Genomic DNA, 27,863 nt, shown 5'->3' with positions numbered 1-27,863 from the left:
CATCAATAGGTAGTGGGTCATCAAGAACATTCTCTAACCTAGACAAGTTGTCTGCAACAGGGTTCTCAGCTCCCTTTCTATCAATAATATGCAAATCAAATTCTTGTAGCAAGAGAACCCATCTAATAAGTCTAGGTTTAGCATCTTTCTTTTCCATAAGATATTTAATAGCAGCATGATCAGTGTGAATAGTTACTTTAGAATCAACAATATAAGGTCTGAACTTATCACAAGCAAACACAATTGCTAAGAATTCCTTTTCAGTAGTAGCATAATTTCTTTGAGCACTATCTAGAGTTTTACTAGAATATTGAATAACATTTAATTTCTTATCAACTCTTTGTCCTAGAACAACCCCTACAGAATAATCACTAGCATCACACATGATTTCAAATGGTAAATTCCAATCAGGAGGCTGAGCAATAGGTGCAGAAATCAAAGCTTTCTTAAGTATTTCAAATGCTTCTACACAATCATCATGAAAGACAAAAGGAACATCTTTTTGTAAGAGATTAGTCAGAGGCTAAGAAATTTTAGAGAATTCCTTAATGAACCTCCTATAAAACACGGCATGACCCAGGAAACTTCTTATACCTTTGATGTCCTTTGGACACGACATCTTTTCAATAGCATCAACCTTAGCTTTATCAACTTCAATACCTCTTTTAGAAATTTTATGCCCCAAGACAATACCTTCATTAACCATAAAGTGGCACTTCTCCCAATTCAATTCAAGACAAGATTAGTTTCTTCACATCTCAGCAAAACTCGATCAAGGTTGCTTAAGAAATCATCAAAAGAAGTTCCGTAAACGGAGAAATCATCGATGAATACCTCAACAATATTTTCACAAAAGTCAGAGAATATAGCAGTCATACATCTTTGAAAGGTAGCAGGTGCATTGCATGAACCAAAAGGCATACGTCTATAAGAAAAGGTAACGAAAGGGCAGGTAAAAGTTGTCTTTTCTTGATCCTCTTTTCACACATGTATTTGAGAGAAACCAGAATAACCATCTAGCAAGAAACAATGTGTATGTTTGGATAATCTTTGTAGCATTTGATCAATAAAAGGTAAAGGGTAATGGTCCTTTTTAGTAGCTTTATTTAATTTACAGAAATCAATTACCATTCTATAACCTGTAACAATTCTTTGTGGGATCAATTCATCTTTATCATTAGGAACAACAATAATACCTCCCTTCTTAGGGACACAATGGATAGGACTTACCCACTGACTATCAGCAACGGGATAAATTATACCTACCTCCAGAAGCTTTAGTATTTCTTTTCTTACCACTTCTTTCATCTTAGGATTTAACCGTCGTTGGTGATCAGCAACCGGTTTCACATCTTTCTCCAATTTTATTTTGTGCTGGCAGAGAGTGGGACTAATGCCCTTAAGATCATCAAGAGTATATACAATAGCAGCATGGTGCTTCTTCAGAGTTTTCAATAATTTCTTTTCTTCATGCTCTGAAAGGTTAGCACTAATAATAACAGGATATATCTCTTTCTCATCAAGATAAGCATATTTAAGAGTATCAGATAAAGGTTTAAGCTCAAACACATGATCACCCTTAGGTGGAGGAGGATCCCCTAGGATTTCAACAGGCAAGTTGTGTTTCAAAATAGGTCCCTGTTTAAAGAATACTTCATCTATTTCCCTTCTTTCATTCATAAACATATCATTTTCATGGTCTAACAAATATTGTTCTAAAGGATCACTAGGAGGCACGACAATAGAAGCAAGACCAATAATTTCATCTTTACTAGGAAATTCTTTACCATGGGGTTGTCTACAAAATTTAGCAAAATTAAATTCATGAGACATATCCCCTAAACCAACAGAAACAATATCCTTATTGCAGTCTATCTTAGCATTAACAATATTCAAGAAGGGTCTACCAAATATAATGGGACAAAAGTTATCTTGTGGGGAACCAAGAACAATAAAATCAGTAGGATATTTAACTTTCCCACACAAGACTTCAACATCTCTAACAATCTCAACTGGTGAAATAGTATCTCTATTGGCAAGGTTAATTGTAACATCAATTTCCTCTATCTCAGCAGGTGCAATATCATGCATAATTTCTTTGTAGAATGAATGAGGTATTGCACTTGCACTAGCACCCATATCACATAAGCCACGATAACAATGACCTCCTATCTTAACAGAAACAACATGCATGCTTACAACCGGTCTATGTTTATTTTTAGTATCAGGTCTAGCAATTCTAGTAGCTTCATTACAGAAGTAAATAACATGCCCATCAATATTATCGACCAAGAGATCTTTAACCATAGCAACACTAGGTTCAACTTTAATTTTCTTATAGGGAGTAGGTGTTCTTGTATTACTTTTACGAACCATAGTTGAAGCTTTAGCGTGATCCTTTATTCTAACAGGGAAAGGTGGTTTCTAAATATAAGCAGTGGGAACAACAAGATCATTATAAGTGATAGTCTTTGCTTCAACTTTAATAGGTGCAACTACTTTTAATTCAGTGGGAGGATTATATTTAAACCACTTCTCCTTAGGGAGATCAACATGAGTAGCAAAGGATTCACAAAAGAAGCTACTATCTCAGAGTCAAGTCCATATTTAGTGCTAAATTCACACAAAGCATCAGTATCCATAAAAGATTTAACACAATCAAACTTAGGTGTTATACCTGACTCCATACCTTCGTCGAGGTCCCAATCTTCAGAGTTGCGTTTAATTCTCTCCAATAAATCAAATTTGAATTCAATAGTCTTCATCATAAAAGAACCAGTACAAGAAGTATCGAGCATGGAGCGATTACTGAGAGAAAGCCGAACATAAATTTTTTGAATAATCATTTCTCTTGAGGGCTCATGATTGGGGCATGAATATAACATTAACTTAAGCCTCCCCCATGCTTGAGCGATGCTTTCTCCTTCGTGAGGCCAAAAATTATATATATAATTACGATCACGATGAACCAGATGCATAGGATAAAACTTACGATGAAATTCCAATTTCAATCGTTGGTAGTTCCATGATCCAATATCATCACATAGCCTAAACCATGTCAATGCCTCTCCCTTCAAATATAAAGGGAATACCTTATTCTTGATAACATCCTCGGGCATACCTGCAAGCTTAAATAATCCACAAACTTCATCCACATAGATTAGGTGCAAATCGGGATGCAATGTTCCATCTCTTGTAAAAGGATTAGCTAGCAGTTTCTCTATCATACCCAAAGGAATTTCAAATTAAACATTTCCAGTAGGTTCAGTAGGTTGAGGAGAAACTATTTTCTCTACTGGTTGGGGTGAAGATACCCCGAACAAGCCCTTCAAAGGATTATGTTCCATAGTACCAAGTGACCGTAAATTTCAGCACACTATATAATTTTTTCCTTGCCAAATTCCACCTACCAAAGGCGCTTCACTCCCTGGCAACAACGCCAGAAAAGAGTCTTGATGACCCACAAGTGTAGGGGATCTATCATAGCCTTTTTTATAAGTAAGAGTGTCGAACCCAACGAGGAGCAGAAGGAAATGATAAGCGGTTTTCAGCAAGGTATTTTCTGCAAGCACTGAAATTATCGGTAACAGATAGTTTTGTGATAATGTAATTTGTAGCGAGTAACAAGTAATGCAAGTAAATAAGGTGAAACAAGATGGCCCAATCCTTTTTGTAGCAAAGGACAAGCCTGGACAAACTCTTATATAAAGGAAAGCGCTCCCGAGGACACATGAGAATTATCGTCAAGCTAGTTTTCATCACGTTCATATGATTCACGTTCGGTACTTTGATAATTTGATATGTGGGTGGACCGGTGCTTGGGTACTGTCCTTACTTGGACAAGCATCCCACTTATGATTAACCCCATTGCAAGAATCCACAACTACAACAGAAGTATTAAGTTAAACCTAACTATAGCATGAAACATATGGATCCAAATCAGCCCCTTACGAAGCAACACATAAACTAGGGTTTAAGATTCTGTCACTCTAGCAACCCATCATCTACTTATTACTTCCCAATGCCTCCCTCTAGGCCCAAACAATGGTGAAGTGTCATGTTGTCGATGTTCACATGACACCACTAGAGGGATGACAACATACATCTCATCAAAATATCGAACGAACCAAATTCACATGACTTCTTATAGGAAGACTTCTCCAATGTCCTCAGGAAAAAACGTAACTACTCACAAATCATATACATGTTCATAATCAGAGGGGTATTAATATGCATAATGGATATGAACATATGATCTTCCACCAAGTAAACCAACTAGCATCAACTACAAGGAGTAATCAACACTACTAGCAACCCACATGTACCAATCTGAGGCTTTGGGACAAACATTGGATACAAGATATGAACTAGGGTTTGAGATGAGATGGTGCTGGTGAAGATGGTGACACGTCTCCGTCGTATCTACTTTTCCAAACACTTTTGCCTTTGTCTTGGACTCTAACTTGCATGATTTGAATGGAACTAACCCGGACTAACGCTCTTTTCAGCAGAATTGCCATGTTGTTATTTTTGTGCAGAAATAAAAGTTCTCGGAATGACCTGAAATCAACGAAGATTATTTTTGGAATATATAAAAAATACTGGAAGAAGAATCCACGTCAGGGGCCCACACCCTGTCCACGACGGTGGGGGCGTGCCTACCCCCTGGGTGCGCCCCCTGCCTCATGGGCCCCCTGACGCTCCACCGACCTCAAATCCAACTCCATATATTCGTGTTCGGGGAGAAAAAATCAGAAAGAAGGATTCATCGCGTTTTACGATATGGAGCTGCCGCCAAGCCCTAAACTCTCCCGGGAGGGCTGATCTGGAGTCCATTCGGGGCTCCGGAAGAGGTGAATCCATCGCCATCGTCATCATCAACCTTCCTCCATCACCAATTCCATGATGCTCACCGCCGTGCGTGAGTAATTCCATCCTAGGCTTGCTGGACGGTGATGGGTTAGATGAGATTTATCGTGTAATCGAGTTAATTTTGTTAGGGTTTGATCCCTAGTATCCACTATGTTCTGAGATTGATGTTCCTATGACTTTGCTATGCTTAATGTTTGTCACTAGGGCCCGAGTGCCATGATTTCATATCTGAACCTATTATGTTTTCATGAATATATGTGAGTTCTTGATCCTATCTTGCAAGTCTATAGTCACCTACTATGTGTTATGATCCGGCAACCCCGAAGTCACAATAATCGGGACCACTCCCGGTGATGACTGTAGTTTGAGGAGTTCATGTATTCACTATGTGTTAATGCTTTGGTCCGGTACTCTATTAAAAGGAGGCCTTAATGTCCCTTAGTTTCTAATAGGACCCCGCTGCCACGGGAGGGTAGGACAAAAGATGTCATGCAAGTTCTTTTCCATAAGCACGTATGACTATATTCAGAATACATGCCTACATTACATTGATGAATTGGAGCTAGTTCTGTGTCACCCTATGTTATAACTGTTGCATGAATAATCACATCCGGCATAATTCTCCATCACCGATCCATTGCCTACGATCTTTTACTATATTGTTCTTCGCTTATTTACTTTTCCGTTGCTATTGTTACAATCACTACAAATCCCAAAAATATTACTTTTTCTACCGTTACCACAACTATCATATTACTTTGCTACTAAATACCTTGCTGCAGATATTAAATTTCTAGGTGTGGTTGAATTGACAACTCAGCTGCTAATACTTGAGAATATTCTTTGGCTCCCCTTGTGTCGAATCAATAAATTTGGGTTGAATACTCTAACCTCGAAAACTGTTGTGATCCCCTATACTTGTTGGTTATCAATACCATTTTCTGGTGCCGTTGCCGGGGAGCATAGCTCTATTATTTGAGTCACTTGGGATTTATATCTGCTTATCATTATGAAGAACTTGAAAGATCAAAGAACCGAGATTTTTCCCTCAACTACGAGGGGAGGTAAGGAACTGCCATCTAGCTCTGCACTTGATTCACCTTCTGTTTTGAGTAAACTTGTGACACCTACACATGCTATTGATTCAGATAGGTCGCACATTATTGATGATGCCACTTCTGCTTTACATGATGCTTATGATGAAACTACTTCTATGCTTGGTACTACTGTGCCACTTGGTGAATTTCTTGATGAACAACTTGCTAGGGCTAGAGAGAATGAAATTATTGAAACTGATAATATAGATGAAAGTGATGATGAAGATTCTCCCCCTAGATATGAATTGCGTGTTGTGCCTGAGGGTTATGTTATGGATGAAGAAACTGCTAGAGACTTTCTTGCCTGCAATGATAGAAGTGATCTTAAGAAACTATTAGCTAAGCTGAAAGAAAAATCTTTGAATGGTAGAATGAAATATGATCCTGCATATGCTACTTCACCTATCTTTATTACTGATAAGGATTATGATTTCTCAGTTGATCCTGATATAATTGCTTTGGTTGAATCTGATCCTTTCTATGGCTATGAATCTGAAACTGTTGTGGCACATCTTACTAAATTAAATGATAGAGCTACCCTGTTCACTAATGATGAGAAAACTCGCTACTATTATATCCTTAAATAATTTCCATTCTCATTAAAGGGTGATGCTAAGATATGGTTTAATTCTCTTGATCCTGTTTGTGTCCGTAGTCCCTAGGATATGATTTACTACTTCTCTGCTAAATATTTCACCACTCATAAGAAACAAGCCGCTTTAAGGGAAATATATAATTTTGTGCAAATTGAAGAAGAGAGTCTCCCACAAGCTTGGGGGAGGCTTCTCCAATTACTTAATGATTTGCCTGATCATCCTCTCAAGAAAAATGAAATACTTGATATCTTTTATAATGGACTAACCGATGCTTCCAGAGAGTACCTGGATAGTTGTGCTGGTTGTTGTTTTAGGGAAAGAACCGTTGATCAAGCTGAATTGCTATTGAATATTATGTTGACTAATGAAAATAATTGGACACTTCCTGAACCAACTCCTAAGCCAACTCTGAAGAAAAGGGGTATGCTATTTCTCAGTCCTGAAGATATGCAAGAGGCAAAGAAATCTATGAAAGAAAAAGGTATAAAAGCTGAAGATGTTAAGAATTTACCTCCTGTTGAAGAAATACATGGTCTTAATTCATCACCTATTGAAGAAACACAAGGTCTCAATAACCTGACACAGGTAGTAAAGGTAAACTCTCTCTATAGATATGATAAAGCTGAAATCCCTCCTGCTAAGTTTGCTAGCCAATGTTTGGATGAATTTGATAACTTTATGGTTAAGCAGGAAGATTTTAATGCTTATTTTGGTAGACAACTTAAACGCAATGCTTATATGATTGAGCACTTGGGTGATTATATGTCCAGAGTTAAAGGTGAACCTAAACTCATTAGTAAACATGCTTCTATGGTTACCACTCAAGTAGAACAAGTACTTAAAGCTCAGAATGATTTGCTCAATGAATTGAATAGTAAGAATAATGATAATGCTGTTAGAGTTATGACTAGAGGTGGTAAAATGACTCAGGAACCTTTGTATCCTGAGGGCCATCCTAAGAGAATTGAGCAGGATTCTCAGAGAAATAACGTTGATGCACCTAGTCCTTCTAAGATGAAGAAAAAGAAAAATGATAGGACTTTGCATGCTTCTAGTGAACCTATTGTAGACACACCTGAGAATCCTAATGACATTTCTATCTCTGATGCTGAAATGCAATCTGGTAATGAACATGAACCTAGTGATAATGTAAATGATGATGTTCATGTTGATGCTCAACCTAGCAATAATAATGATGTAGAAATTGAACCTGCTGTTGATCTTGATAACCCACAATCAAAGAATCAATGTTATGGTAAGAGAGACTTTGTTGCTAGGAGCACAATAAAGAAAGAGAACCATGGGTTCAGAAACCCATGCCTTTTCCTCCTAAACCATCCAAGAAAAAGGATGATGAGTATTTTGAGCGCTTTGCTGAAATGATTAGACCTATCTTTTTGCGTATGTGTTTAACCGATATGCTTAAAATGAATCCTTATGCTAAGTATATGAAGGATATTGTTACAAATAAGAGAAAGATACCGGAAGCTGAAATTTTCATCATGCTTGCTAATTATACTTTTAAGGGTGGAATACCAAAGAAACTTGGAGATCCAGGAGTACCAACTATACCATGCTCCATTAAAAGAAACTATGTTAAAACTGCTTTATGTGATCTTGGAGCCGGTGTTAGTGTTATGCCTCTCTCTTTATATCGTAGACTTGATTTGAATAAGTTGACACCTACTGAAATATCTTTGCAAATGGTTGATAAATCAACTGCTATACCTGTTGGTATTTATGAGGATGTGCCTGTTGTGGTTGCAAACGTTACTATTTTAACGGACTTTGTTATTCTTGATATTCCCGAGGACGATGGTATTCTATTATTCTTGGAAGATCCTTTTTGAATACTGCAGGGGCTGTTATTGATTGCAACAAAGGCAATGTCACTTTTCATTTTAATGGTAATGAGCATACGGTACACTTTCCGAGGAAACAACCTCAAGTCCACAGTATCAATTCTATTGGAAAAATTCCATCGATTACTATTGGATTCCTTTTGATGAGCATGAGATGGATGAAGTTAGAAGGCACAACCTTCTGTACCCTCCTTTTACTTTCTGTTATTTATATTAAATAAAGCAAAAATAGTAATTTCTGTTAGTTTTCTGAATTATTTGTGCAATAAAAAATACCTCGAAAATAAAAGTTCTCCAAATGCCCTGAAAATTTAATATGATTTTTTCTGGAATATTTGAGAATATCTGGCACTGAGAACACATCAGGGGGAGCCAGCACCTGGCCACGAGGGTCCAGGGCGCGCCCTACCCCCTGTGTGCGCCCCCTGCCTCGTGGGCCCCTGGTGGCCCCCCTCCACTTATTCTAGCCACCACACACTCCTTCTTCCTCCCTAAAAAATCACCAACCAGCTCAAGCACGAGTTCTAGCTCATCTTGCTGCCATTTTCGATCTCCTAGCTCAAAGCTCCATTCACAAAACTGCTTTGGGGGATTGTTCTTTGGTATGTGACTCCTCTAATGGTCCAATTAGTTTTTGTTCTAGTGCTTTATTCATTGCAAATTTTTGCTGCTTAGGTGACCCTGTTGTTGAGCTTGCATGTCAAATTTATGTGGTCAAAAGTAGTTTTAATGCATGATATGGCCTCTAGGCACTCGGAGGAGTAGTTGCTATCAATTTTGTTGAGTTTGGTTCACTTTTATTTTGTTTCACTAAAAATTTCAAAAAATTTCAGAATAAGATGAAGAGATTTTTGAGGGGCTCTTTGAGCCGAAGCTCGAAGGATAAGCAAAGTGAAGAAAATAAGAAGCCCAAGTATAATCTCCCTTGTACTGCGGTGGTTCAGCCGTGTGAATGGCCTTGTGATGATTTCTTGAGAGAAGCCGGGATTCATGAAGATTTTTATTATTTGGTTGAGAATGCAGGCCTCACCGCCTTCCTCCACGACTAACGCGAACAGTATCTCTTACTCACCAATATGTTTGTGCCAAACTTTCATTTCCATGCTAGGAGCTCACCACCTTCGGTGGAATTTTATTTATATGATGAGCATAAGGAGATGTCACTTCGTGATTTTTGTCGGGTTTGTTTGATACCTTTTGAGGGCAGCATAGAGGAACCACATCGTGATGATGTAGAGGGATTTATTGATATGATTGTTGTAGGGGAAACAAGGAAAGTTTCCGATGCAAGAATCACTAGCATACATTTTCCTGTTCTACATTACTTTTCAATATTTGCTAGTAGATGCTTAATTGGTCGTGGGAACTGTGGGAACCTTAGTGCTCATGATATTTTTATTTTGCGCCATGCCTTGTTTCAAGATATTACCTTCAGCTTAGGCGCTATTGTTGCTAAACGGTTAAATCTGAACCGTACTAAGGGCCCCGTCCTTGGAGGCATCTTTACCTCGCGCCTAGCTGCACACTTTAACATACCCATCAGACATTATGAGAAAGAGGAAAAGTTGTTGCCTAATATTTTTCTAGATTATAAGAGCATGGTAGCACATGATTTTATTGTTAGGAATAAGAATAAGTTGCTTAACTATAGACTGATTTTTGGTAAGAATAACTTTGAGACTATTACCTTGCCTGCTCCCTCTTTGTTCAACATATTTTTAGGCAAGTACCTTGTTTTACCGGAGGACGTTTATGCATACTGGAGTGTGGCACCAGCTCCATAGCCTGAGCCGGAACCACCCCAGGACCCTTATCGACAGTTAGTTTATCAGTGGAATACGGAGGAGATTGCCAACCAGTGGCACCCAGAGCACACTCCTCCTTACACCAGAGAGGGCCACTTTGATCCATGGGCATAGACCAACTTAGGCCAAAAGCCTAAGCTTGGGGGAGTACGTATCTCTCACCGACATTACATTCATGTTCACACACTCATGCCAGTTGTCGATGCTCATACTTTTCACTGTATCATCCTTGCTAGTTTATTTTCATTTTCTCGTTTTCTTCTTGTGTGTTTGAAAAACCTTAAGAAAAACCAAAAAAAAGTAGTTGTAGATTTTAGCTAGTTTACTTTCCATGCCTGTAGTAGTAGTAATTAAAAAGAAAACCCAAAAAGATTTCTCGTTCTTCTTTTGCTTGTTTGGAGCTTTCCCGTGTAAATAGTTTGTTTTACTTCTTTCCTTTGGGGGTCGAGAGGAGAAGACCATGATGAAAATGTTGAGTGGCTCTTATATGCATTATTGTTGATCTAACGAAGAGCCCATATTACCTTGTCTTCTCCCATGAATTGAATGCTTGCAATGTCCAGCTTAGTCCAATGCACGTACACTATTATTATTATCCACACTATTCGGTCATGCAAGTGAAAGGAAATAATGATGATTATATGATGAACTTATTGAGATGAGAAAAGCTGGTATGAACTCGACCTCTCTTGTCTTTGTAAATATGATTAGTTCATCGTTCCTGATTCAGCCTATTATGAAAGAAACATATTTGCAATGACAATTAGAGATTGTAGTTGCTTATGCCATGCTTAATTAGCTAGGAGCTTATAATGGTTTACCTTGCGTGCCAACATGCTATTAAATTGGTTGTGATGTGGTATGATAGGGTGGTATCCTCCTTTGAACGATTCGAGTGGCTTGACTTGGCACATGTTCACGCATGTAGTTGAAACAAAATCAACATAGCATTCACGATATTTATGTTCATGGTGGATTACATCCTACTCATGCTTGCATTCGGTGTTGATTAATTTTAATGCATGTTCATGACTGTTGTTGCTCTCTAGCTGGTCGCTTCCTAGTCTTTTTCGAGCCTTCACTTGTACTAAGCAGGAATACTGCTTGTGCATCCAACTCCATAAACCCCAAAGTTGTTCCATATGAGTCCACCATACCTACCTATATACGGTATCTACCTGCCGTTCCAAGTAAATTTGTATGTGCCAAACTCTAAACCTTCAAATAAACATTCTATTTTGTATGCTCTAATAACTCATGTATCAACTAGGGCTGTCTGTATCCTCCATGCTAGGCGGGTTATTCTCAAGAGGAGCGGACTCCGCTCCTCACTCACGAGAAAATGGCTGGTCACCGGGATGCCCAGTCCCATGCTTTATGCAAATCAAATCAAAATAATTACAAAAAAACTCCCCCGGGACTCTTGTTAGTTGGAGGCACTCGTTGTTTAGAGCAAGCCATGGATTGATGCTTGTTGGTGGAGGTGGAGTATAAACTTTACCATTCTGTTTGGGAACCGCCTATAATGTGTGTAGCATGGAAGATATCGAGATCTCTCGGTTGTTATGTTGACAATGAAAGTATACCGCTCAAAATATTATTCATATCAATTTCAAAACCGAGCTCTGGCACCTCTACAAATCCCTGCTTCCCTCTGCGAAGGGCTTATCTATTCACTTTTATGTTGAGTCATCATCCTCTTATTAAAAAGCACCAGTTGGAGAGCACCTCTGTCATTTGCATCCATTACTGTTAGTTTACATTGAGTGATTGTGACTGGATCTCTTTTACCATGAATTACAATGCCTAGTCAGTCCTTGATCCTTAAAGGTGCTCTGCATTTATGTTTTGCGGTCTCAGAAAGGGCTAGCGAGATACCATCTTGTTATATCATATCATGATTATTTTGAGAAAGTGTTGTCATCCGAGATTTGTTATTATTGCTCGCTAGCTGATTATGCCATTGATATGAGTAAACATGAGACCTAAATGTTATTGTGAATATGGTTAGTTCATAATCTTTGCTGAAAACATGAATACTGGCTTTACATATTTACAACAACAAGAGCAAACAGAGTTTGTAAGAGTTTTTCTTTATCACTTTTAGTTTATCAACTCAATTGCTTGAGGACAAGCAAAGGTTTAAGCTTGGGGGAGTTGATACGTCTCTGTCGTATCTACTTTTCCAAATACTTTTGCCTTTGTTTTGGACTCTAACTTACATGATTTGAGTGGAACTAACACGGACAAACGCTGTTTTTAGCAAAATTGCCATGGTGTTATTTTTGTGCAGAAATAAAAGTTCTCGGAATGACCTGAAAATCAACGGAGATTATTTTTCGAATATATAAAAAATACTGGAAGAAGAGTCCACGTCAGGGGGCCCACACCCTGTCCATGAGGGTGGGGGCACGCCTACCCCCTGGGTGCGCCCCCTGCCTCATGGGCCACCTGATGCTCCACCGACGTCAACTCCAACTCCATATATTCGTGTTCGGGGAGAAAAAAATCAGAGAGAAGGATTCATCGCGTTTTACGATACGGAGATGCTGCCAAGCCCTAAACTCTCTCGGGAGGGCTGATCTGGAGTCTGTTCGGGGCTCCGGAAGAGGGGAATCCGTCGCCATCATCATCATCAACCTTCCTCCATCACCAATTCCATGATGCTCACCGCCGTCCGTGAGTAATTCCATCATAGGCTTGCTGGACGGTGATGGGTTGGATGAGATTTATCATGTAATCGAGTTAGTTTTGTTAGGGTTTGATCCCTAGTATCCACTATGTTCTGAGATTGATGTTCCTATGACTTTGCTATGCTTAATGCTTGTCGCTAGGGCCCGAGTGCCATGATTTCAGATCTGAACCTATTATGTTTTCATGAATATATGTGAGTTCTTGATCCTATCTTGCAAGTCTATAGTCACCTACTATGTGTTATGATCCGGCAACCCCGAAGTGACAATCGGGACCACTCCCGGTGATGACCGTAGCTTGAGGAGTTCATGTATTCACTATGTGTTAATGCTTTGGTCCGGTACTCTATTTAAAGGAGGCCTTAATATCCCTTAGTTTCCAATAGGACCCTGCTGCCACAGGAGGGTAGGACAAAAGATGTCATGCAAGTTCTTTTCCATAAGCACATATGACTATATTCGGAGCTAGTTCTGTGTCACCCTATGTTATAACTGTTGCATGAATAATCGCATCCGGCATAATTCTCCATCACCGATCCATTGCCTACGAGCTTTTCCTATATTGTTCTTCGCTTATTTACTTTTCCGTTGCTATTGTTACAATCACTACAAAACCCAAAAATATTACTTTTGCTACCGTTACCACTACTATCATATTACTCTGCTACTAAATACCTTGCTGCAGATATTAAATTTCCAGGTGTGGTTATATTGACAACTCAACTGCTAATACTTGAGAATATTCTTTGGCTCCCCTTGTGTCGAATCAATAAATTTGGGTTGAAAACTCTACCCTTGAAAACTGTTGCGATCCCCTATACTTGTGGGTTATCACATGTTGATGGAGATTGACCCCCTCCCGATGAGAGGATCGTTGGTGATGACGATGGTGATGATTTCCCCCTCCCGGAGGGAAGTTTCCCCGGCAGAACAGCTTCGCCAGAGCCCTAGATTGGTTCCGCCTCATGGCGGCGGAGTTTCGTCTCGTGAGCTTGCTTATGATTTTTTCCTCGACGAAAGACTCCATATAGCCAAAGATGGGCATCAGAGGGCCACCAGGGGGCCCACGAGGCAGGGGCGTGCCCAGGGGGTTAGGGCGCGCCCCCACCCTCATGGACGGTGGGTGGCCCCCCTTTGGTACTTCTTTCACACAATATTTTATATATATTCTGAAACGTGCTCCCTTGAAGTTTCAGGACTTTTGGAGTTGTGCAGAATAGGTCTCTAATATTTTCTCGTTTTCTAGCCCAGAATTCCAGCTGCCGGCATTCCCCCTCCTCATGTAAACCTTGTAAAATAAGAGAGAATAGGCATAAGTATTGTGACATAATGTGTAATAACAGCCCATAATGCAATAAATATTGACATGAAAGCATGATGCAAAATGGACGTATCAATAACTTCAAAGGGAAAACTCAATTCATCATAAGAGAGTAGAGCGGGAGAAACATCATAAGATCCAACTATAATAGAAAAGCTCACGATACATCAAGATCGTGCCGAATCAAGAACACGAGAGAGAGAGAGAGAGAGAGATCAAACACATAGCTACCGGTACATACCCTCAGCCCCGAGGGTGAACTACTCCCTCCTCGTCATGGAGAGAGCCGGGATGATGAAGATGGCCACCGCAGAGGGATTCCCCCCTCCGGTAGGGTGCCGGAACAGGTCTAGATTGGTTTTCAGTGGCTACAGAGGCTTGCGGCGGTGGAACTACCGATCTAGATTTCTTTCTAGAGGTTTGGGGTTATATAAGAGGTGTTGGAGTCGGGAACAAGTCAGGGGGTCCCCGAGGTAGCCATGAGGTAGTGGGGCGCGCCTAGGGGGGTAGGGCGCCCCCCACCGTCGTGGTGGCCTCGGGACTCTTCTGCCCCATCTCCGGTACTCCGTGGGCTTCTTCTCGTCCAAAAATGATCTCCATGAAATTTCAGGTCAATTGGACTCTGTTTGGTTTTCCTTTTCCGCGATACTCAAAAACAAGGAAAAAACAGAAACTGGCACTAGGCTCTAGGTTAATAGGTTAGTCCCAAAAAATCATATAAAATAGCATATAAATGCATATAAAATATCCAAGGTTGATAATATAGTAGCATGGAACAATAAAAAATTATAGATACGTTGGAGACGTATCAGCCCCCAGTGTGGTAAGCTAAAGATGCAAGAGGATACATGCCGCAGGGACAAGCCCATGCGACCTGGGAATAATGTAGCCCGAGGGGTGCTCCCAGATGAATGAACTTGGAAAATGTTACCTGGTTTTGTTGTCAAAGGAGCGTTGCGGTAGCTGAAGGCGTGTGCTGAAGAAGTCGCTCCTCATGAGCCGCCAAGACCCTAAGCCTCGGGAGGCTCTGGGGGCTCAGGTGGCTCCCTGAGGACCGTCTCCATCTCCGCCAGGATCGCGTGATGCCAGGCCTCCTGGGTTGCCAGGATGCTTTGTAGGTTGCACTGGAAGGCGGCTGCCACGCTCGGCAGGCCAAACGGCATGCGAACGTAGCTGTGAGGTGGACCCTCGCACCGGCCAGCGCACGAAGACCAGAGATGCTCCTGAGATGCGGCCATGTTGAGCCCTGGAATGTCGATGCAGATGCTGAAGGTGATGGCGTACTTGGACCACCTGAGCGGGCGCGTGGCCTCGAGCCTAGGAAGGGCTGCGTTCACCTCGCGAGCCAACTGCTTGAAGATACGCTGAGATGCTGGGGCCTGAGCTCCACCCAAGATGCAAGCGATGGCGTGCGGCTCCTGGAAGCCCCCATCCCCCTCATCCTGATGGTGGTCTTCGTTCCTTCTTGGTGGTGGAGACAGTGGAGGGAGGCCAGGATTGCCCTGAGGACGGTCCTGGCGAGGCTGGTCGTGCCAGGCGCCCTCATGAGGCTGCTCCTACCAGTGGTCCTCAGGAGGCCGGTCGCGCCACTTCTGGCGGGGCCGCGGTCATCCCAGCGTCCTCCACCTCGTCGTCCTCCTCGACCGTAGCCCCGGTCGTTGCGCTCGGGGCATCGACCGAAGCGTCCATCTCGAATGGCCCTAAGTTCTTTACAGTCATTGGTGTTGTGGTTGTGTACGTTCTGGAAGGCGCGGAATGGTCGGCTATTTTTGGACGACTTGGGGTGGTCCCTACCACGCTTCGTGTCCGCCTCTGCCGCGAGTATGGCTACTCCCTTGCGCTTCACGTCCTTGACCTGGGCCTTCTTCTCCTCTGGGTTGGCAGCAGGGAGCTCGAGGAGGGAGAGACGCCCCTCCTCAGCTCTTGCACACTCGGTTGCTATGTTGAACAGCTCCAGAGTCGTGCATAGTGATACGTCTCCAACATATCTATAATTTTTGATTGCTCCATGCTATATTATCTACTGTTTTGGACATTATTGGGCTTTATTATCCACTTTTATATTATTTTTGGGACTAACCTATTAACCGGAGGCCCAACCCAGAATTGCTGTTTTTTTTGCCTATTTTAGGGTTTCGAAGAAAAGGAATATCAAACGGATTCCAAACGAAATGAAACCTTCGGGAACGTGATTTTGTCAACGAACAAGACCGAGGAGACTTGAACCCTACGTCGACACACAAAAGAGGAGGCCACGAGGTAGGGGGGGCGCCTACCCCCCCCCCCAGGCACGCCCTCCACCCTCGTGGGCCTCCTGTTGCTCCACCGACGTACTCCTTCCTCCTATATATACCTACGTACCCCCAAATGATCAGATACAGAGCCAAAACCATAATTCCACCGCCGCAACTTTCTGTATCCATGAGATCCCATCTTGGGGCCTGTTTTGGAGCTCCGCCGGAGGGGGCATCAATCACGGAGGGCTTCTACATCATCACCATAGCCCCTCCGATGAAGTGTGAGTAGTTTACCTCAGACCTACGGGTCCATAGTTATTAGCTAGATGGTTTCTTCTCGCTTTTTGGATCTCAATACAATGTTCTCCCCCTCTCTCGTGGAGATCTATTCGATGTAATCTTCTTTTTGCGGTGTGTTTGTTGAGATCGATGAATTGTGGGTTTATGATCAAGTCTATCTATGAATAATATTTGAATCTTCTCTGAATTCTTTTTATGTATGATTGGTTATCTTTGCAAGTCTCTTCAAATTATCAGGTTGGTTTAGCCTACTAGATTGATCTTTCTTGCAATGGGAGAAGTGCTTAGCTTTGTGTTCAATCTTGCGGTGTCCTTTCCCAGTGACAGTAGGGGCAGCAAGGCACGTATTGTATTGTTGCCATCGAGGATAACAAGATGGGGTTTTCATCATATTGCATGAGTTTATCCCTCTACATCATGTCATCTTGCTTAAGGCGTTACTCTGTTTTCATTAACTTAACACTCTAGATGCATGCTGGATAGCGGTCGATGAGTGGAGTAATAGTAGTAGATGCAGGTAGGAGTCAGTCTACTTGTCTCGGACGTGATGCCTATATACATGATCATACCAAGATATTCTCATAACTATGCTCAATTCTGTCAATTGCTCAACAGTAATTTGTTCACCCACCGTAGAATACTTACGCTCTTGAGAGAAGCCACTAGTGAAACCTATGGCCCCCGGGTCTATCTTCATCATATTAATCTTCCAATACTTAATAATTTCCTTTGCTTTTTTACTTTGCTTTTATTTTACTTTGCATCTTTATCATAAAAATACCAAAAATATTATCTTATCATATCTATCAGATCTCACTCCCGTAAGTGGCCGTGTAGGGATTGACAACCCCTTATCGCGTTAGTTGCGAGGATTTATTTGTTTTGTGTAGGTACGAGGGACTCGCGCGTAGCCTCCTACTGGATTGATACCTTGGTTCTCAAAAACTGAGGGAAATACTTACGCTACTTTTCTGCATCATCCCTTCCTCTTCGGGGAAAACCAACGCAGTGCTCAAGAGGTAGCAAGAAGGATTTCTGGCGCTGTCGCCAGGGAGGTTCGCGCAAGTCAAGATTTGACTCCCGACAATGAGCCATTTCTGGCGCCGTTGCCGGGGAGTCTACGCAAAAGTCAATATACCAAGTACCCATCACAATCCCTATCTCCCACATTACATTATTTGCCATTTGCGTCTCGTTTTCCTCTCCCCCTCTTCACCCTTGCCGTTTTATTCACCCTCTCTCTCTCTATCCTCCCTTTCTTTCTCTATTTGCCTCTTTTTGCCCGCTTGCTTTTTGTTTGCTTGTGTGTTAGTTTTCTTGCTTGTCTCGATGGCTCTTCCCCGATTTGGTGATCTTCACCTTAAAAGGTTAGAAGAAATCGAAAACAATGTTAGGAGTTTTATGGTCTTGCAATTCGAGCATAATAGTTTCTTTAGAAACAAGCTTAAGGAACAAAAAGGGTTTATGAGTTTTATGAATAAAGAGCTCGATGATATGTCTAAAGAATTTGATGGTTTAAGATCCCAAATTGCTCGTCTTGAGAAGTTGACCGCTGCAATTTCGGATAAGCAAGCCACCTTAGTTAATATGATGGCCACTAAACCGGATTGCTATGAAAATAAAGGTGAAGATCTAAAAGTTATTGACGTGTCCCCTATTAAATCTTTGTTTTTCAATATGAATCTTAATAATGATGGGACTGATTATGATACACCTTTACCTAGAAGACGTTCCAAGAATTCGGAGTTTTTAGATCTTGATGCTAAAATTGATGAAAGTGGGATTGAAGAAATTAAAACCCTAGACGTTGCTAAACCCACTATTTTGGATTTCAAGGAATTTAATTATGAAAATTTCTCTTTGATTGATTGTATTTCCTTGTTGCAATCCGTGCTAAATTCTCCTCACGCTTATAGTCAATATAAAGCGTTCAGTAAACATATCGTTGACGCCTTGATGCAATCTTATGAAGAAAAACTTGAATTAGAAGTCTCTATCCCTAGAAAACTTTATGATGAGTGGGAACCTACTATTAAAATTAAAATTAAAGATCATGAATGCTATGCTTTGTGTGATTTGAGTGCTAGTGTTTCCACAATTCCAAAGACTTTGTGCGATTTGTTAGGTTTCCGTAATTTTGATGATTGCTCTCTAAACTTGCAACTTGCAGATTCCACTATTAAGAAACCTATGGGAAGAATTAATGATGTTCTTATTGTTTAAAATAGGAATTATGTACCCGTAGATTTTATTGTTCTTGACATAGATTGCAATCCTTCGTGTCCTATTATTCTTGGTAGACCTTTCCTTAGAACGATTGGTGCAATTATTGATATGAAGGAATGAAATATTAGATTCCAATTTCCGTTAAGGAGAGGCATGGAACACTTTCCTAGAAAGAAAATTAAATTACCTCACATGGGCGGCGAGGGCGGCCCGGCGCTCGGCGCGGGCTCGACGCGCATCTGCATGGATGCGGTGGAGCAGTGGAACGTGGATCAACGGAAGGAAAGCTTCAGCGCACCCCTACCTGGTGCGCCAAATGTCGGATTTTGGGTTCCGGCAAAACTCTTGAGGTTTGAACACTAGGATGCGCACGAAGATCTATCCTCCCCCTTGTACTCACCGTCACCGCGATCTCAGAGCTAAGCGCGTCGAACTCGCAGAACAAAGGGACACAAGATTTATACTGGTTCGGGCCACCGTTGTGGTGTAATACCCTACTCCAGTGTGGTGTGGTGGATTTCCTCATAGGCTGAGGATGAACAAGTACAAGGGATGAACAACCTCCTGAGGAGAGGTGTTCTTGTGGTTGGTGAGTTTGTGTGGATGAGAATGATCTGAATGGCCTTAGATCCGTTTTGGAATCTGTGGTGGCTAGCCCTATTTATAGAGGCCCTGGTCCTCTTCCCAAATGCTGGCGGGAAGGGATGCCACAACGGCCAAATTTGAAGGGAGACAACTAGTACTTAGGAAGAACGGCACTTGGCGTATGTGTGTGGACTACACAGATTTGAACAAAGCTTGTCCAGCTGATCCCTTTGCTCTCCCTCGTATTGATCAAATCATTGATGCTATGGCGGGTTGTGAGCGTTTGAGTTTTCTGGATGCTTAGTCTGGTTATCATCAGATCAAAATGGTTGTTAAGGACCAGGAGAAGACGGCTTTTATAACTCCCTTTGGAGCCTTCTGCTATGTATCTATGCCTTTTGGGCTCAAAAGTGCCCAGGCGACTTATCAGCGCTGCATGCAGAATTGTCTTCATAATTAGATTGGGCGCAATGTTCATGCTTATGTGGATGATATTATTGTAAAGTCCAGGAAGGAGGAAACTTTGATAGATGATTTGAAGGAAACTTTTGATAATCTCCGAGTTTATAAGATGATGCTTAATCCAGCCAAGTGTACCTTTGGTGTACCGGCAGACAAGCTCTTGGGTTTTCTAGTGTCTAACAGGGGTATTGAGGCTAACCCGGACAAGATCAAAGCAATCACTTCTCTAGCTAAACCGGTGTGCATTAATGATGTTCAATGACTAGCGGGTCGAATTGTAGCATTGAGCCGGTTTATCAGCCGGTTGGGGGAGAAGGCTATCCCTCTATCAGATGATGAAAAAGACAGGTAATTTTGTCTGGAGTGATGCGGCTGATGCAGCATTTGAGGACTTGAACAAACAATTAGCCGAGCCTCCCGTGCTTATTGCTCCCGTTGATAAAGAGCCACTGTTGTTATATGTGGCTGCTAATGCCCGAGCTGTCAGTCTGGCTATTGTGGTAGAGCGGAAGGAGGCAGGCAAGGAATATCCGGTTCAACGGCCGGTTTATTATATCTGTGAGGTACTCATTGAATCCAAACAAAGATACCCACATTGGCAGAAGCTGGTGTATGGAGTTTTTATGGCAAGCCGGAAGCTTAAACAGTACTTTCAGGGTCACCCCATCACTGTGATCAGCTCTGCTCCTATGGGGGATATAATCCAAAACAGGGAAGCAACTGGCCGGGTTGCCAAGTGGGCCATTGAGGTTGGACCTCATGGGCTAAAGTATATGCCTCGAACGGCAATCAAGTCCCAGGCACTTGTGGATTTCAGCAATGACTGGACAAAATTGCAGACACCAGAGGAAAAACCGGATAACACATATTGGACTCTTCACTTAGATGGGTCTAGGCAATTGGAGGTCTCGGGGGCTGGAGTTGTTCTAGCTTCCCCTCGAGGTGATAAATTTTTTTATGTCCACCGTTTAATGTTTCCATGCAATAACAATGCAGCGGAATATGAGGCTTTACTCCATGGTCTTCGAGTGGCTAAGGAGATGAACTTAAGCCGGGTTAGGTGCTTTGGTGACTCAGATTTGGTAGCTCAACAAGTATCAGTCACTTGGGACTCTAAGGATCCACTCATGGAGGCTTATCGACGGGAGGTGGATATTATCGCTGGTCATTTCAAGGGTTACCAGGTTGAACATGTGGACCGGAGGAAGAATGAAGCGGTAGACGCTTTAAGCCGGCTGGGTTCTCAACGTAAACCGGTGCCGCCCAACGTTTTTCTTGATGTCCTTCATAACCCGTCGGTCAAGTTACCCACAGAGGAGGATTTGGCTACTCCTGACCCGGAGGCTCAATTGGTGGCGGCTCTTCATGTTATCCCGGATTGGACGGTTCCCTATTTGGCATATATGACCCGGGGCGAGTTACCTGAGGAGGAGGTTTTGTCCTGACAGATAATCCAGCGGTCCAAGTCAATGAATATTGTCAACGGAGAGTTGCATCATTGCAGTGTTACAGGGGCGTTTCAGCGTTGTGTGTCTCCGGAAGAAGGTTGTGAGATCCTCCATGAGATCCATGAAGGGGACTATGGGCATCATGCCGGTTCAAAGTCTCTGGTTGCAAAAGCTTTTCATCATGGTTTTTATTGGCTGATGGCTCATGCTGATACTGTCGGCGTTCTGGGAATGGGGTTCCCCAGACTTGCCTGCCTATGGCCTGCGGCGTGGCTCAAAGGGGGGCCCAGCACGGCCCATCTTCACCAACACAGACCCAAGACCCTCGCGAGGGGCCAAGCCTCGCGGGGCGGACGACACGGAGCTTCCTCAGGCACGGCCTCACCAGGCTGGCTCGCGAGGAGGCGGAGAGATCAAGGCAGGGTACCTCATGAGGTGCCCGTGACGCAAGCCATGATGACCAAAGGCACCAGGCGGGTGCCAGCCCGCGTAGTGTCCTCCTTTCCTCTTCAGTGCAAAGGGGGCAAGCGCAGCCGCGGATTACCGAGGCATCAGGCAAAGGTTGCCATTTCGGTGCAACAAGACCAGGACCAGGAGGACTGCAAGACGGAGGTCATTGTGGAGCCCAAGACGGTGTCACCACCAGAGCTTTGTGCAGGCGAAGACTACTTTTGTCAGGATAGCTGGTACTAGCTGCCCCCCTTTAAATTAGCCCGCCATTGTTGGCTCCCTTCCCGCTCAATATTTGGGAAGAGGACCAGGGCCTCTATAAATAGGACCAGCCCCCCACAGGAGAGAGGGAGAGATCGGAGAATCAGGAGAGATCAGAGAATCAGGAGAGATCAGAGAGAATCAGAGGGGAGATTAGAGAATCAGAGGAGAGAATCAGAATCAGAGAGAGAGAAGGGTGACTGAACTCCTCCCAGCAGTTCATCGCCCCAGCCAAGAGAAGACCCTCGCGAGGCTGTTCTTCCTTGTATTGTTCATCATCATCAGCCCAAGAGGCAATCCACCACGGCACACACTGGAGTAGGGTATTACACCACAACGGTGGCCCGAACCAGTATAAACCCTGTGTCTCTCGTGTTGTTCTTTCCATAGCTTAGATCTTAGCGAGGCGGAGGGGTGCAGGTAGGTAGGAGGCGAAATCTCCGCGCGACCCCAGTGTTCGAACCTCAAGGGTTTGTCGGAACCCGAAATCCGACATTTGGCGCGCCATGTAGGGGTGCGCTGGAATACGTCTTCCACCACCCCGTTCTCCTCCGACCATCGCGCCCATGTCTGACACTCGTCGGGCCCGCGCCGAGCGCCGGGCTGCTCTCGCTTCCCGCGTCGCCCAGACGGCTCCTGTCGGTGGGCGTCCTCGCCGTTCCCCGTCACCTGCCGTAAACGCCGCCACCGGCCCGGCGGGCGACGAGCAGCAAGCATCGTCTCAGCATCCGTCCGTGTGGCAAGACGGCCGCACGGCAACTCCCTCACTCACCCCAGCTGGTTCTTCATCCCGCGCGCTCCGCGCACCCATGGAGGCTCGAGCTACGCTCATCGCGGCAAGCGAGCTCCTGCGCTCCCGTCCTGTCGATGATGTCTACGAAGAATGGCTCGACCGCGTCGCCAAGCTCGTCCGCGCCGCAGGGGGCTCTCCTGCGCCGTCCGTTCCACCGCACTGCACCCCGCCCCACACGGGCGACGAAGCTCCGACGGCGCCCCGGCCGCCTCCTCCTCAAGAAGGCGCCATGGCTCCAAGGCGCGTGGTCCCTGGGCGGAACCCCCTCCGTCAGGTGCCAGCGCAGCAAGAGCAGAGCTGCCAGGAAATCCCTCGCCCGCAAGAAGCTGCCCCGGCGCTCCCTGCTCCAGCACGTCACGACCATGCTCCTGCTCCAGCACGTCAAGACCCCGCGCTGCTCCCAGCTGCAGCGCATGGGGACATGCAAGACCAAGCTCTCCGTCACCCAAGGCCTCCCGTGGCCACAACAGGCTGTCGTGCCTTCACCACCGAGCTACGCAGCGTCGCGTGGCCCGGCAAGTTCAAGCCAGACCTGCCTCCTCGTTACGACGGCACGGCTGACCCTGCGGAGTTCCTCCAGCTCTACGAGCTGGGCATCGAAGCTGCCAACGGAGATGAGAAGGTCATGGAGAACTGGTTTCCCATGGCACTCAAGGACGGGGCCCGCACCTGGCTCCTGAACCTGGCTCCAGGCACGTTCTCCTCCTGGGACGAGATGCGCACCTGCTTCATCGCCAACTTCCAAGGTACTCGCGACCGGCCACCCACCGTGAGCGACATGCGCCGCATCAAGCAACAACCCGGGGAGACCCTGCAGAAGTACATCCAGCGCTTCAACAACGCATGCCTCAAGATTCCCAAGGTGACTGAGGAGGCCATCATCTCAGCCTTCTCCGACGGCGTGCGCGATGTCAAGATGAAGGAGGAGCTGGCGATGCATGAAGACCTGTGCACTTCCTTGGAGCTGTTCAACTTGGCAACCAAGTGCGCCAGGGATGAGGAAGGGTGTCTCTCCCTCCTCGAGCTGCCTGCCGCAGACCCAGAAGAGAAGAAGCCCAAGGCCAAGGATGTGAAGCGCAAGGGGGCTGCCGTGCTCGCGGCAGAACCAGACACCAAGCGGGGCAGAGATCAGCCCGAACCTTTCAAGGGCAGCTGGTACTGTGTGTACCACGACCTCCAAACCCACAACACCAATGAATGTCAAGAGCTCCGAGCCGTGCGAGAAGGAAGGATCGGCCGTCGCCCCGACCACGGTGACCGGGGCTACGGTCGAGGAGGAGGAAGGAACGCAGGACGCTGGGAAGACCATGGCCCGCGCCAAGGGTGGCGCGATCAACCTCGCGAGGATCGCTGGCAAGACCCGCCTCGCGAGGGAGACTAGAGGGATCAGCCTCGCAAGGATCGCCCGCATGGCAACGCAGGCCTCCCTCCGCTGCCGCCGCAGCCAAGGAGAAACGAGGACTGCCACCAAGACGAGGGGGCTGGGGGCTTCCAGGAGCCGCGCGCGATCGCCTGCATCCTGGGCAGGGCTCAGGCCCCAGCCTCTCAACGCATCTTCAAGCAGTTCGCCCGCGAAGTGAATGCAGCCCTCCCCAGGCTTGAAGCCACGCGCCCTCTCAGGTGGTCGGCATGCGCCATCACTTCAGCTCAGCAGATCAGCTCAAGTGTGCGGCTACAGCCGGAGTCCTCCCAATGCTTTGTTCCCCAATCATCAGCAACGTGGTGGTCACCAGGACCCTCATCGATGGCGGGGCAGGGCTCAACGTCCTGTCCGTGGAAACATTCAACAATCTCCAAGTGCCCTACAGCCAGCTTCAGCCAACCAAGCCTTTCTTCGGAATCATCGATGGCTCCACGGTCCCGATTGGGCAGGTCCGCCTCCCTCTCACCTTCGGGGCACGCGACAACTACCGCACCGAGCTCATTGACTTCGACGTCGCTCACATTCGCCTGCCATACAACGCCATCCTTGGGTACCCAGCACTGGCCAAGTTCATTGTCGTAACTCACCACGGCTACAACATCCTCAAGATGCCAGGAAGTGGCGGAGTCATCACGGTGCCCTGTGAAGAGAAGGACGCGGTGTGTTCCCTGGAACGAGCCTTTCAGGCCACGTCACTGGAAGACCCGGATCGCGGAAGCAGGAGGCTTCCCGAGACCGCCCCCAAGAAGAAGAAGACATTGTCCGGCCCGGCCCCTCAGGAGGCAGGCCCCTCTGGGCCCGTGCCTACCCAGGGGGAACCTCCTTCCATCGCATAGGGAAGCGCGCCCGGCGCCCTCCTCAGGCAGGGCTCGGGGGCTCTCCCCTGGAGGGCCACTGACCTGGCCAGGGTCATGAGGGAGGCGCTTGGGCACCACATGGAGGCGTGTTTCGAAGCACGTTTCCCTCAAGAAGGAGTAAGGCAAGGAGAGCCAGACCCTCAGGAGTTCGTCAGCAAGGCCATTTAGGAGCTACAGGAGTCAAGGGTCATGAAAGGCGGCCGCCGTCTACCAGCAGTGGCTCCCCATCCAGGCGAGGATGGTGGGCTGCGCGTCTGCATCGACATACCAGGGGTCAACCGAGTCGCCTCTGGCCCTCGCGAGTGGGGCACTGCGGAGGTCCACCCCGCAGCTACGTTCGCATGCCTTACGGCTTGCCGAACGCGGCTGCCACGTACCAGCGCCTCATGAGGGGCATCATGGAGGCACAAGAGGCCAGGCGTTCCGCAGCCCTGGCGGATATGGAGATGGTCCGCGGGGAGCCGCCAGCACCTCCGGAGCCTCCCGAGGCCCCCGGGCCTGGGGGCTCGTGAGGATCGGCTTCCGCAGCCCACCTAGTGTGCTACACCAACACCCCTTTGACCTCAACGTCATCAGGTGACATCTTTCAAGTTTCACTTCCAGCTGGGAGCGCCCCCAGGGCTGCATTATTCCCAGGCCGCGTGGGTCCGTCCCTGCGGCGTGTATCCCTTTTATTTCATGTTGTTAGCTTACCTTGTTGGGGGCGCCCCTCGGGCTGCATGATCCCCAAGTCGCTTGGTCCTGACCCAGTGATGTCCGCCTTCCCAGCATCTATTTGAATGAATCCACTCCTTCGCGGCTAATGTGTTTGACCTACCTGCCCGCTCAACTGACGCCAACTGACGGAACTGCTCCCAAATGGCACGACGCTTGCGCATGGGTTCGTCCCTGTAACGCCGACAAACCTGGATGGCTGAGCTCTGGCCGCGGCAGCCCCGCATGGCGCCACCTCGTCAAGCCTTCAGTGCCACATTACCCATCGGAAGCAACCAACGGCTGACTGTCAATTGTCATGGAAACCCCTCGTTCTTTCTCTGATGAGTCTACAGGATCTCTTAAAGGAGCTGCATCAGGCGAGGCCCTTGCGGTGTCTCCTTCACTCTCATCCGCGTGAACCGCTTGCACGTTAAAGGGGGGGGTGCCTGAGCATCGCGACTCAAGGCTCCTATTGGCTCTCCAGCCCTCACCCTCTGGCCTTGTCCACGGCATCGCGACCTGGCATACCAGCGATGGCTGAGACTCGCTCGAGGGCCGGGACCCAAGGACGTAGAGCAGAAAGGGGAGCAAAGGCGAGAGGGAAGGGACACGCGAGGACCTCGCCGAGCAACCTCACGCCTGCCGATGCACGGACCCAGCGACACACCAGAGAGCGACCCCTGATTCTCGAGATAAGTCACCACCCGGAAGCGCCAGCTACCGTGGCACCACCCCCGCACCTAATGCAATCCCGTGTTAGCGACGCCGCTCCCCTTTCTCACCAAACGACGGCTGCTTGAGCGCCAAAGGGGACCTCCTGAGCATCGCGACTCAGGGGCTCTTACCGGACTCCGGGTCGCTCACCTCCTGGCCTTGACCACGGCATCGCGACCTGGCATACCAGCGATGGCTGAAGCCGCCTTGGGACTGGGACCTGTCGGCGCAGAGCACCAAGCCCTCGTGAGGTTCGAAAGGGAGGACTGAGCTGAGACGGAATGAGCAACTTGCACAATTCTATGACAAGGGTTATATTAACAAAACAGGATCACATGCACCTTACAAGCCCCCACGGGACGCGTCTTTGATTCCTCGCAGGGAACAGATCCTAAAGGGACACTAACTATGCGCGCCCCTGCAGAAGACGCCATCATCAACAGTGGGCCGTCAAGCACCGGCGCCAACCCCATCAAGATAAGAGTCGGCGGCGGCCTGACGAGCCCGCCCTACTCCATGAGCGGCGCCGGCTCGGGGGCTCGTAGCTGTCGTCGCTCGTCTCCGGAGTCGCGAAGAGCTCGCTGGAGTCGCTGGAACCTCCGCTGCCTCCGCCGCCTGAGGAGCCGCCAAGGGAGCGGTCGGCGGGCCCAGTCCTCGCCGCACTCCAGCCGGCGCCCGTTCGCATCGAAGACCTTGAAGAACATCACCGAAGCACCGTCGCACTCCAAGTGGATCGCGAAGGCGCCTCTTGTCCTGCAAACCCGGGCGATTTCGCTCCAGCCTCGAGTCATGAAGACCTCGCCCGGGGCAACGACCACAACCTCTGCCCCGGTTGCGAGGGTGCTGCAGCCGGCGTGCTGCAGCCAAAGCTCCAGGGGCTCTCCCTGCGGGACGATGGAGGCGAAGAAGGAAGGAAGGCGAATCCAAGACTGAGGAGGCATGGCGACGTGGAGCACGAGCTCTCGGGAGGAGCCCTCGGTGTGGACCCCAGGGGGGACGACCCACACCTTCGTGACCCGTCGGCGCCGACGGCGGCGCCGCCCGTGGCGATCAGCATCAGCTCCTTCAGGGTCCTCAATGTGGGCGTACAAGGGAAGCATGAACCCTGTTGGTGCCCGCTCGCACCAAGGCCTCGACACCACCTGATGGGCCCCCTCGTCCGGGC

Source organism: Triticum urartu, chromosome 1A (assembly GCF_056163025.1).
Source record: "Triticum urartu cultivar PI428250 chromosome 1A, HENAU_Tu73, whole genome shotgun sequence".
Taxonomy (NCBI): domain Eukaryota; kingdom Viridiplantae; phylum Streptophyta; class Magnoliopsida; order Poales; family Poaceae; genus Triticum; species Triticum urartu.
The sequence above is the reverse complement of the archived record's forward strand: the minus strand, read 5'-3'. Positions refer to the sequence as shown.